Genomic DNA, 10,415 nt, shown 5'->3' with positions numbered 1-10,415 from the left:
AGTGATGCAAGGACACAGCTGGCTAAGGTTCAGTTTAAGTTGAACCTTAAGATCACAGAGCTTGAGTTGAGGGCCCAGCCTTCGACTCCACTAGAAGTCAGAGAGCAACGCGAGGCAACTGTCAAGGATGCAGTTGTTGTACTGGATGCCATAGTGAAGGATTGCACTTCGCTCTTCGAGTAGTCACTCAAAGTAGTTACCCGTTTGTAGGAAGTTCCCAACATGCAATGGCTAGAAACATAAGCAAGGGAACTGCTACAGAAGTATGACGAGGTCAAAGTGACGACGTGCACCTTCGCCATCATACAGAGGTTGGCAAAGCTACAGGAAGTGAAGGCACTTAAGGAACAGATGGATGTAGCACAGTGCAAGGAGGCAATACTGAAGGCCATATTAGGGCCTTGGCTAGATGAAGCCTATGTGCTGATGGCCACCATTGAAGTAAATTGGCTAGTCTCCAGAAAATGTTGGGCGCGGGATCCCCCAAAGGAGTTTTTGGGGCTTAAAGCCCAGATTTTGACTAAATCCAATGTAAAGACTCCGCGTTTTGTGGGCACGGAGCGCGAACTTGTAAATGAGTCATAGGGTTTTCCACCCTCATTTTTGTAATGTATTGTCGACTTTAGAGTTCTACCCATGGTCTGCGGACCATGGGATTGTATAAATAGAGCGAGACTCTAAGTTGCAAATCAGTAAAGTAGAATCATTTGATGAACGAAGGATGAAGAAATGAGTCTTATCTAAGTGTAGAGTTGAGTCGTTGGGTCATAGAGTAGGAGGAGGCTCTGCAGCTGAGTGCGTAGATGCCTAGTAGTCCGTAGCTGAGTGCGCGGACCCTTGCAGCTGAGTGCACGGGACAGGTTGAGTCTATAACCAATTGAAGTATTAATAAAGAGAAGTTTTATACCATTCCTGTGTATTTATTTACTGTTTTCTATATTGAATGTATTGGGTATAAATTACATTTCTGTTGTTTATATGATGCACGAACATATATGATTGTTTTGATTAAGTGAATATAAGATAAATTATCTGTTTACATGAAGTTAACTAACAATTATAAGAAGATAATTAAGAATGGTGGTGTAACTTGGGGAAATAGCATAGATCGCTACCTTAGCAGTGCAAAATCTCCTCAACCCTTGGTTAGGGTTTCACAAAAGAAATTATAACAGATCACGAAGGCCTCGTAGGTCAGCGCAGTGTGTGAAGTGACCTACGTGAAGCCATTCACAGTTGGACTAAATCAACCCCTCAGACATCTCAAGGGTGTGGAAACCTGGTTCCAGCATCCCCATATGCTGCTTCGGGTGAGACCTTAGTCCACGCTCCATGGGCTGTTGTCAAAAGGGCCAGTAGTGTAGGGATTTGTTTGGCTAATTAACTCCAACCTGAGTTAGGCCCCCTCAAGCCAACAAATTGTTTCGTTGTCAGGACCAGAATCTGTATAGAGATGTCTGATGTCGTTTCATTGGAATCCAACTAAGAAGGAAATTGAAGGTTCGTTGGACAGGAGGATTCATGAGTTCACAACGCAGGAGAACAGAAATTCATGACTGACAAAAGAAGAGTGGTTAGAATTCTACCTGTACACAAAAATCCATGAGATCTTATTCACATCTTTCCCTACTAAGGTGTACGAGTGGATCGCGAAGCGAGAAAATAGCCAAGGAAGGTGGAAGCTTGATGGTCCTATTGTGTGGACCCCAGAGTTGGTGCACATATTGGAAGCATCGGAGGATAAGATCATGCGCATTGTTGATCACTAGCTCGATCAGATTATAGGAGGGTTCATTACTGAGTTTGCGGTAGATATTTCAGTTAGCTCTAGCGAGGCACAGTGACGCTTTCTCAAAGGACCAAAAGGTAAGTACATAAAGTCTTTGAATACTTGGATTAAAATTCTATTGTGTGAAAAGATGGTTATGCAATTATCTTGATGTTCAGAGCTACGCGAAGTGGAAAAACCTACAAAAATGAGGGAAGTAAGGGACCACAGCATAGCCCTTTGATTTCACCTCCACGAGGGGACAAGGAAGAGCTCATGAATTTCTCTCCGTGAAGTGCATCCATTTGATAAGGTAGAGGATTCTGCACATACCACCCCCACCCACACCGCCACCAGCTTCACCACCATCACCTCCATCTTCACCCGTACAACCTTCGCCACCACCACGAGTCAAAATGTCAAGCATGATAAAGTTACCTGTGTTCAAGGGAGTAGGAAATGAGGATCCGGACTAGTTTTGGTTCGTGATAAGAGCCATATGGGAAGCACAGGGAGTTACAAATGACAATATAAAGAAAGCCACACTAGTTAGTGCCCTGCAGGACCACGCACTGACCTGGTTTATTAAGCATTCTGATCACAATCTGAATGCAGAATCATGGATATCCAAATTGTGCTAAATAGGGAATTTAGCAGGCCTAATTGAGAAGCACAGTCGATCATTAGATTCAAAGAGATCACAATGTTACCAGGCGAGACTCCTTGGGAGCTAGATTAGAGGTTGAAGTGTATGATTCGTGAAGCTAATATGAATCTAATGGATGGACAACACCATGAATGGTTTGTAGCATCATTAATGCCACATCTAAGGAGTGCGCTATCACAGCAGAAGTTAACGACTTAGGCAAAGGCCTTAGAAATCGTGACGAGGCTGCATGAAACCCCAATGCAGGATGCTAACTTAGGATTTCAGCAGATCCACGCGTAGTTGAAAAACTTATGCCTTGAGATGCAGAGCCTGAAACAGGACAGGATAGCTCGCCTTGAAAGTGCATGAAGAGCTATGGTGCGTAAAATGAAAGGGTCAAGGTCATGATAAGGACCACTACCAAGTGTTCACAAAATACCTCGTGGGAGGAGGACCGATGCCAATAAGGCTGGAAGCGCAAGTAGGAACTAGCGTGGCACCTGCTTTGTGGTGCACGATTTGTCAAATAGGTGGAAAGCATGCTACAGACAACTGCCATTTGCTATAGAAGTATACACAAAATTTGCAGAAATTGTTCTATAATTTTTGTAGGTCAATGGGACACGATGAGTGCACTTGTAAAAGCTATGATCTGATCATGGATAGAACTCCCACCTACAGGGTTTAGGCTGAAACGCGGACCCTAGACTAGAGTACGAGATTGTAGGAGTGGCACGAACCAGATTTCAGGGGCGCAGATGAGGTCGAGGTGGAGGAGGACTTGGAAGAGGTCGCGGACAGTTGATATGCTACAATTGCGCAGGGCCAAGACATTATGCCCATGAATGTACAAATCCAACGCGTCCATCATGTCTGTATTGTACCTTGTTTGATCATGAGATGGAATATTGTCCTACGTTGATAGCTAGGATACATGACAAGGGAGCGCTATCACGTCCCCCGACTCAGAACCTATAGATGATGAGGTCTGAGCCGCGTGAGGAAGATCTGACTATGAACATTGTGCTCCGAAGTGGAATCACAATAGGAGATGATAAAGGAAAACAACTCGAAGATAGTACTTGGTTTCACATGGCTCCAACAAAAGAACCAGAGTTTGATTTGGAGTGCGCTAAGGAAACCTTCATGGAAGCTAAGAAGAGCTTCACGGATGCCTCCACTTCAGGAAGCAAAGATAGACTAGAACTAGAAATGGACCCATCTATGCTTACGACATTCCTGGAAACATGCATGAAGCTACTGTGTGATAGTAAGGCTATAAAGGGACTACATGAACTCATTAACAGATGCGTTGGGACCACGCTAAGAGAACTATGCGTAAACTGGAAGATTGGAAACCATACGACAAGGACAGGAAGATAAATGAGGTCAACTACACAGTTTGGAGAATATGAGATGGACCAAGTAATTCTAGATTTAGGATCAGAAGTGAACTTTCTACTGAAGCAGACATGGGAGCACATGGGGAGGCCTATGCTGCAATGGTCTCCTATTCAGCTGTGAATGGCGAACCAACAAAAGATAATACCTATGGGTTGATTGCAGGGAATCACTATGGATATTGAGGGAGTGAGTGCGATAGAAGACTTTGAAGTAATAAATATTTTTGATGACAGCAATCCCTACCCTGTGTTAGAGTCGGTCTTTACATCCCTCCATCAGAGATCATTTCTCTTTTTGCATTTCATTTTTAGGTCTCTCGCTTGATTCACTCAGTTGCATTCTGCTAGGGGCATGCCATAATATGATGGAAGGGTCTTGTCAGTCATTTCCCCTCATGCCTTATCCTGCTGGTTTAGGTCTATTTGTCGAATCAATTTTAAGGTCATTTACAGTCCTGTTTGATGACTAGGTCAGCAAAGAGTTATTTTAGTCATCAGGTCTAGGGTTTCGCAAATTTGGTTTTCAAAAGTGTCCAATAATGCTAGCAGGCCAGAGGGAGGTTCAAAATATGTTTTCATTTCGAAAATTTCATTGTCATACTGATTGATCATGACTTTTCTTCAAAACCCTGTTTTGAAGAAAAAGTCGTCTTTTCGTCTTTTGAAATAATTACCATGTATATTTTCAAGGTTTTTCAGTTGAAACTGTTCAAATGTAGCCTCTGGTCTTTTTTTTTCGAAATCTGATGCCACCACGCCTGTAAAAGTTGACAAGATTCATCATCAGCTCAAAAATTAGTGGAAACAAAGAACAGAGTATGTATTAAAGGTGTAAAGTGTCAAAGTTCAAAATATTGCAAAAATGGGTTTGTCAAAAGAAAGAATCAAAGTCCTTTGTATACATGAGTTATTTTCACATTCGATGATCCATATGCACGCCAAAGACATCAGCAAAAGCCAAGATAAAACAAGGAAGTGAAAAAATGAAGTTTTGAAGCCAAATTGTGTGTTGGATTAGTGCGCGGCGCGTTGGGTGACTAGCGCGGCGCACTGAGCAAGCGTGGCGCATTGGGCACCTCTACACAGTGTTTTTCTCCACTTGTGCAAAGCATCCAAGAGGCGCGGCGCACTGGGCTTGTGCGCGTCGCATAGAACCTCCAAGACCAAAAATCATCATGGCTTTAATAAAAATCAAATCGATTCAACTCATTTGCTCCAAGTAAGTGTTAGTGGACTTTGGTATTGCTTGTGAAGAAATAAACTGTGGTTATCTGAATGAAGATCGAGGCACCACGTTGTGATTCAAAGTTATATATGTAAGGTAGGTGACTATGCAGACGATAATCGGGTGGGCATTGATCATTCATTGCATCTTATTAGTGCTATTCGAAATCGTAGGGGATGCATTATTGGCCTCACATGTCGAGTTGGTCGGGCAATATCTTGAAGTGCATATATGGTTCGAGACCTGGTTGAAAGTGGGGGTTCTCTTTTAATTATAGGACGTCTAGGTGTTGGGAGGACCACTGTAATTAGGTCATGATAGAAGCAGTTGAGAACCATATGCCTCAGACCATTGTAATTGATGAAATTGGAACAAAACTTGAAGCCTTGGCTGCCAGTACGATGGCTCAAAGTGGAATACACCTAGTTGGAACAGCTCATGGAATGACAATTGAGAATCTAATAAAAATCCTTCTTTGGAGATGCTTGTTGGTGGCATCCAGAGTGTTACACTGGGGGATGATGAGGCGTTTAGAAGGGGAGTTCAAAAAACAATACTTGAGAGAAGAGGGCCACCTGCTTTTACTTGTGTTGTGGAGATGATATCACTGACTGAATGGCGAATTCATCATAGCTTAGAAGCAACTGTGGATGCTATTCTTGTAGGACGATCTCCTTTTTTTGAAGTTCGTAAGATGGGTAGTTCTGGGGTTATAGTTGAAAATTCTAGTATTACCATAGATGCAAATCTTCAAAGCACCTCTTGCAACACCAATGAGAAGTGTAAGGAGGATGTTAGCCATGAGTCAGATGCCTAGAGTGAAAATAATGATGATAATGATTATGTTTCTACATTTAGAAGCAATGTTAAACAGTTCAGAAGGGATGACGATACACCCATTCATTTGTATACATATGAGATTATGGATGCTAATTATAAAAAAATGGTTTTTATTCAAACGGAAAAAGGGAAGGTGAAAAGCCAATGACCAAAATCCAAAATTAGAATGAAGAATATCTACCACAGCAGAGATAGGAACAGATTGCCTATTCTTGCCCTGAGTCACGATTTCAAAGAGATTTACACCTACAGATTTCACCTTTTCATTGGTCATCAATAGATTCGAGTAGAAAATGTAACGCTGCTCCTTTTATAGATGGATGGCTTTTCATCTTTTATTAATAATGATTAAACAATCCCCTATTTTTGGTGGATCTGTTTTCTCATAGTTGATTTTATTTATTGTATTAAAAATCATTTGTAAGTGGTCTGAGTTCTGGGAAAGGTGTGGAGGAAAAACTCAGTGCTTCACTGTACAGTTTGGCCAGCAAATTAATAAAATGATGCAGCTCTGATTCATGAGATTCATGTGGTATTAGTTTAGCGTATGTTTCTTCGTTCTGTTTCATATGTATCTTGTTATGTTTTAGAGTTCATTCACAATCATTTCCAGTTGAATGCTTTTAAGTAAGAAAGGTAGAATCCAGTTTACTGCTCTGCCTTGGGAAGGCATTCATGCTTTGTGTGTCTTCTTCTGTTTGAAAAGGATTCATGTGTATGCCCTTTTCAGCTTCTCAACAGTCTTTCTAGTCCATATTATTTCAGTTTGATTGCTAAACCTCCTGCCTATCTTGCCTCACGAAATACTCTGTGTCCTTGATTTAATTTCCTAGCTCATGCTGTCCTTTGTCCCATACAGCCTAGAAAATTCAGTCATTCAATAAATTACCTCTGTCATATTTATTTACTAGCCTAAAATCAGTTCCCATTTTAAGTCATCTCAAGCCCCATTGAAACATGTTTCGCTGAGATTGACCCCGAGAGAGCCCTCTCCTGTCCTCGTAGGGCTAGCTACGAGGCTGAGCGTGGTTTGATGTGGACCTAGAACCTTGCCTTTTCATCCTGAGGCAAATCTAGGCTCTAACGGCCCACGCTCTTAGGAATTGATTGGGCCACTGACATGAACGGGGTGATTAATCTGAAGAAGCGCAAGATGATTTTTGAAAAGAAGTCTCTGCACATAGTTATACCTTTGGACACTGCGGAAGGATCATGCTATACAGAGACAGTGCGCGACTATGAAAGTGACGATGATTTGGACTGCATCTATAAAATAAGTGTGCGAGAGCAAGATTGGGTAAATCCCACCGCGAATGGACAGATCTCATGGGAGCGCGAAAGATCCTGTATGCTAGATTCTAATGAGGAGATAGAGTGATGGTAGAACTAATTACACGAGGTAACCATGCTGAACTATAATATGATGACAAGATCATTGCACTACATATTGACAGAAGTGAGGGATTTTCCTACTTATGATGGGTTAAGTGAGGTAGATACTTTCCTTGATAAGTTTGAAAGGGAGGTGCCGAAAAAGCAATGGTTCTAGGCTTTGAATTGAGTACTGCGTGCTATGCCCGTGAGGTGGTGGGGTATGCACAAAAGGAGCTTTGAATACTGGCGTGAATGCAAGAGAAATATGTGCACATGGTTTGGGAAGCCTAGAGTGTGATTGGCCGACAAATACAACGAACGAGATGATCCGCGCACGCATCTGTCCAGGTGGGTATAGGCATATGGAAAACAACCTGTGTGGATGCACATGAACTTCATGTTGGGAGATACGGTCAATAAGCATCTATTGGGGGGGGGGAATGCGCCAACGGCTCCTCAAGCTGGAATGACAGAATGTGGAGAGAATGATCACACAGAAGTTTATCCATGCGGAAGCATTTAAAGAGGTGTGTGAAGCACTAAACAAGGTATGTAGTGTGCAGTGAAGTGATTAGGACCTGCGCATACTAGTAGTTTTATGGGCTTATAGGAAAACGTGCAAGAAATTGACGGGATAGACACCTTCTAGGCTGGCCTATGGAGTGAATGTTGTAATGCTGATGGAGTATATCATGCCTAGTCTGTGCATAGCAGCACCCATGGATATGACGGATCGCAGAGCCTTGAAAGAAGGGATCGTGCAGTTGGAAGAACTCGAAGAAGAACGCTTGGGACCTGATGAAGAGATTCAGCAGGGTGACCTTAGGCTCCAAGAACTCATGAATGAAAGAGCTCAGTTGGGGGAGAAAAGCGCCATGGCGGAAGTAGAAGTCATGAAGCTTGAGGAAGGAATAAAGAAGGACTTTCTTGATAGAAAGACCATACTAATAGAATAGGATGAGCATGATTACGTTAAAAAACCTGAGGACTACTGCCGAGAGTTTATTGATTTAATGCATTGGATGGGACCATATGTTACTAAGGAAGCCACAGATGGAGGCACGGTGCAGTTGCTAAAGTTAAATGAAGAACCTTTCCCTAGAAAAGTGAATGGCATTCGGTTGAAGCCAACTGAAGAATAGTCTAGCGCTATAGGTAGCTGAAAGGAGGTGCGGGTCTATAACCAGGTGCAGGGCAGCAGTTCAGCTATCACGGTCTCTGAACAACACATCCAGGAGGTACAGCAGGCAGCTACTCAGTGCGTTGTCGACCTTGCAGCAATATGAGCAGAGTTTGGAGGTCTCTGCGTGAAGATCTTCACACCGACAGAGTGACTTGAGGCCGAGTCATGATGTTTGTTTTGGGGGCCTATTGGGTGCGGGATCCCCCAAGGGAAGTTTTGGAGCTTAAAGCCCAGATTTTGAATAAATCTGATGTAAAGACTCCGCGTTTTGTGGGCGTGGAGCACGAACTTGTAAATGAGTCATAGGGTTGTCCACCCTCATTTCTATAATGTAATGTCAGGTTTAGAGATCTACCCATGGTCCGCGAACCATGGGATTGTATAAATAGACCAAGGCTGTAAGTTGTAAATCAGTAAAGTAGAATCAATTGATGAATGAAGGATGAAGAATTGAGTCTTATCTAAGTGTAGAGTCAAGTCGTTGGGTTGTAGAGTAGGAGGAGGCTCTGCAGCTAAGTGTGCAGAGGCCTACTAGTCTGCAGCTGAGTGCACAGACCCCTACAGCTGAGTGTGTAGGGCAGGTTGAGTCTATAACCAATTGAAGTATTAATAAAGAGAACTTTTATACCATTCCTATGTATTTATTTACTATTTTCTGCGTTGAATGTATCGAGTTTAAATTACATTTCTATTGTCTATATGATGCATGAACATATATGATTGTGTTGATTAAGTTAATATAATATAAAGTATCTATTTATGCGAAGTTAACTAATAGTTATAAGAAGATAAGTAAGACTCGTGGTGTAACTTGGGGAAATAATGTAGATCATTGCCTTCGCAACGCGAAAGCTCCTCAACCCCTAGTCAGTGCTGCGTGAACGTGATTATAATAGATCACAAAGGCCTCGTAGGTCAAGCTAGTGTGCGAAGTGACCTACGTGAATCCATTCACAGTTGGACTAAATCGACCCCTCAGACATCTCAAGGGTGCGGAAACCTGGTTCCAGCATCCCCCCATACTTCTTCGGGTGAGACCTCAGTCCCCACTCCGCGGGCTATTGCCAAAAAGGCCAGTAGTGTAGGGATTTCTTTGGCTGATTAACTTCGAACCTGGGTCATGCCCCCTTAAGCCAACAGGAAACACAATAGAAAATACAGGCAGATACCGCAGTACCAGCAACAGAGTAGCTCGTCGAGTAGGTTAAGCAGGTGGCAACGCAGTGTATCGCCGAGGTTGTTGCTGTATAGTTGGAGCTGGGTGGTCTTTGTGACAAGATCTTTGCACCAGCAGAGTGACTTGGGGAGGAGTCACCATATTTGTGTTGGGGGCCTATTGGGAACGTGTCCCCTAGGGTCAATTTTGGGGTTAAAAGCCCAATTTTTGGAGTAGAAAGCCCAAGTTTTGTATAAGAAGTGTAAATTCACTACATTTTGTGGTCGCGGAGCGCGAAGATGTAAAGAGTCATAAAGGGTTTCTGCCCTTTGTTTAATGTAAGTCATGTCAGCTTTAGGAGATCTACCCATGGTTCACAAACCATGGGATTGTATAAAAAGAAGTCTTAGAAGAGTCTTTTAGTAGTTCAGTTCAGATATGTTTTGAGGAGTCATTGATGTAATGGGTCTATGAGAGCTAAGAGTGAAGAGTCTTAGCATAGGAAAGAGGCTCTGCAGTTGTGTGCACAGAGGCTTAGGGTAGAAGTCTGCAGCTGAGTGCGCATACCCCTACAGTTGTGTGCGCATAGTAGTTAGAGTCTGTAAAGGACATCTGAACATCAATAAAGAGAATTATTCTTAAATTACCTGTGTATCAGCTATTTTACTTTTGTTATGGATGCATGCAATTATGCTATGTTGAATACTAAGTTTATGATTTAATGTTGTATTGATGCGCGAATCTATGTGTTTTACTCTATTATATGAATGCAAGTAGGAATATCTGTTTATTTGAAGATAATCTTAATGCATGTTGA

At 42.4% G+C, this 10,415-nt stretch overlaps 1 pseudogene; it reads left to right on the top strand.

Moving 5' to 3' along the window:
• Positions 1-351: 351 nt before the first annotated feature.
• LOC149239321 (protein SEEDLING PLASTID DEVELOPMENT 1 pseudogene) lies at positions 352-5,862 on the top strand (annotated as a pseudogene).
• Positions 5,863-10,415: the final 4,553 nt, after the last annotated feature.

The sequence above is a fragment of the Pinus tabuliformis genome, chromosome 8 (assembly GCF_031772625.1).
Source record: "Pinus tabuliformis cultivar Carrire ecotype Pingquan chromosome 8, CPIR1, whole genome shotgun sequence".
NCBI classification, from domain to species: domain Eukaryota; kingdom Viridiplantae; phylum Streptophyta; class Pinopsida; order Pinales; family Pinaceae; genus Pinus; species Pinus tabuliformis.
The sequence above is the reverse complement of the archived record's forward strand: the minus strand, read 5'-3'. Positions and strand labels throughout refer to the sequence as shown.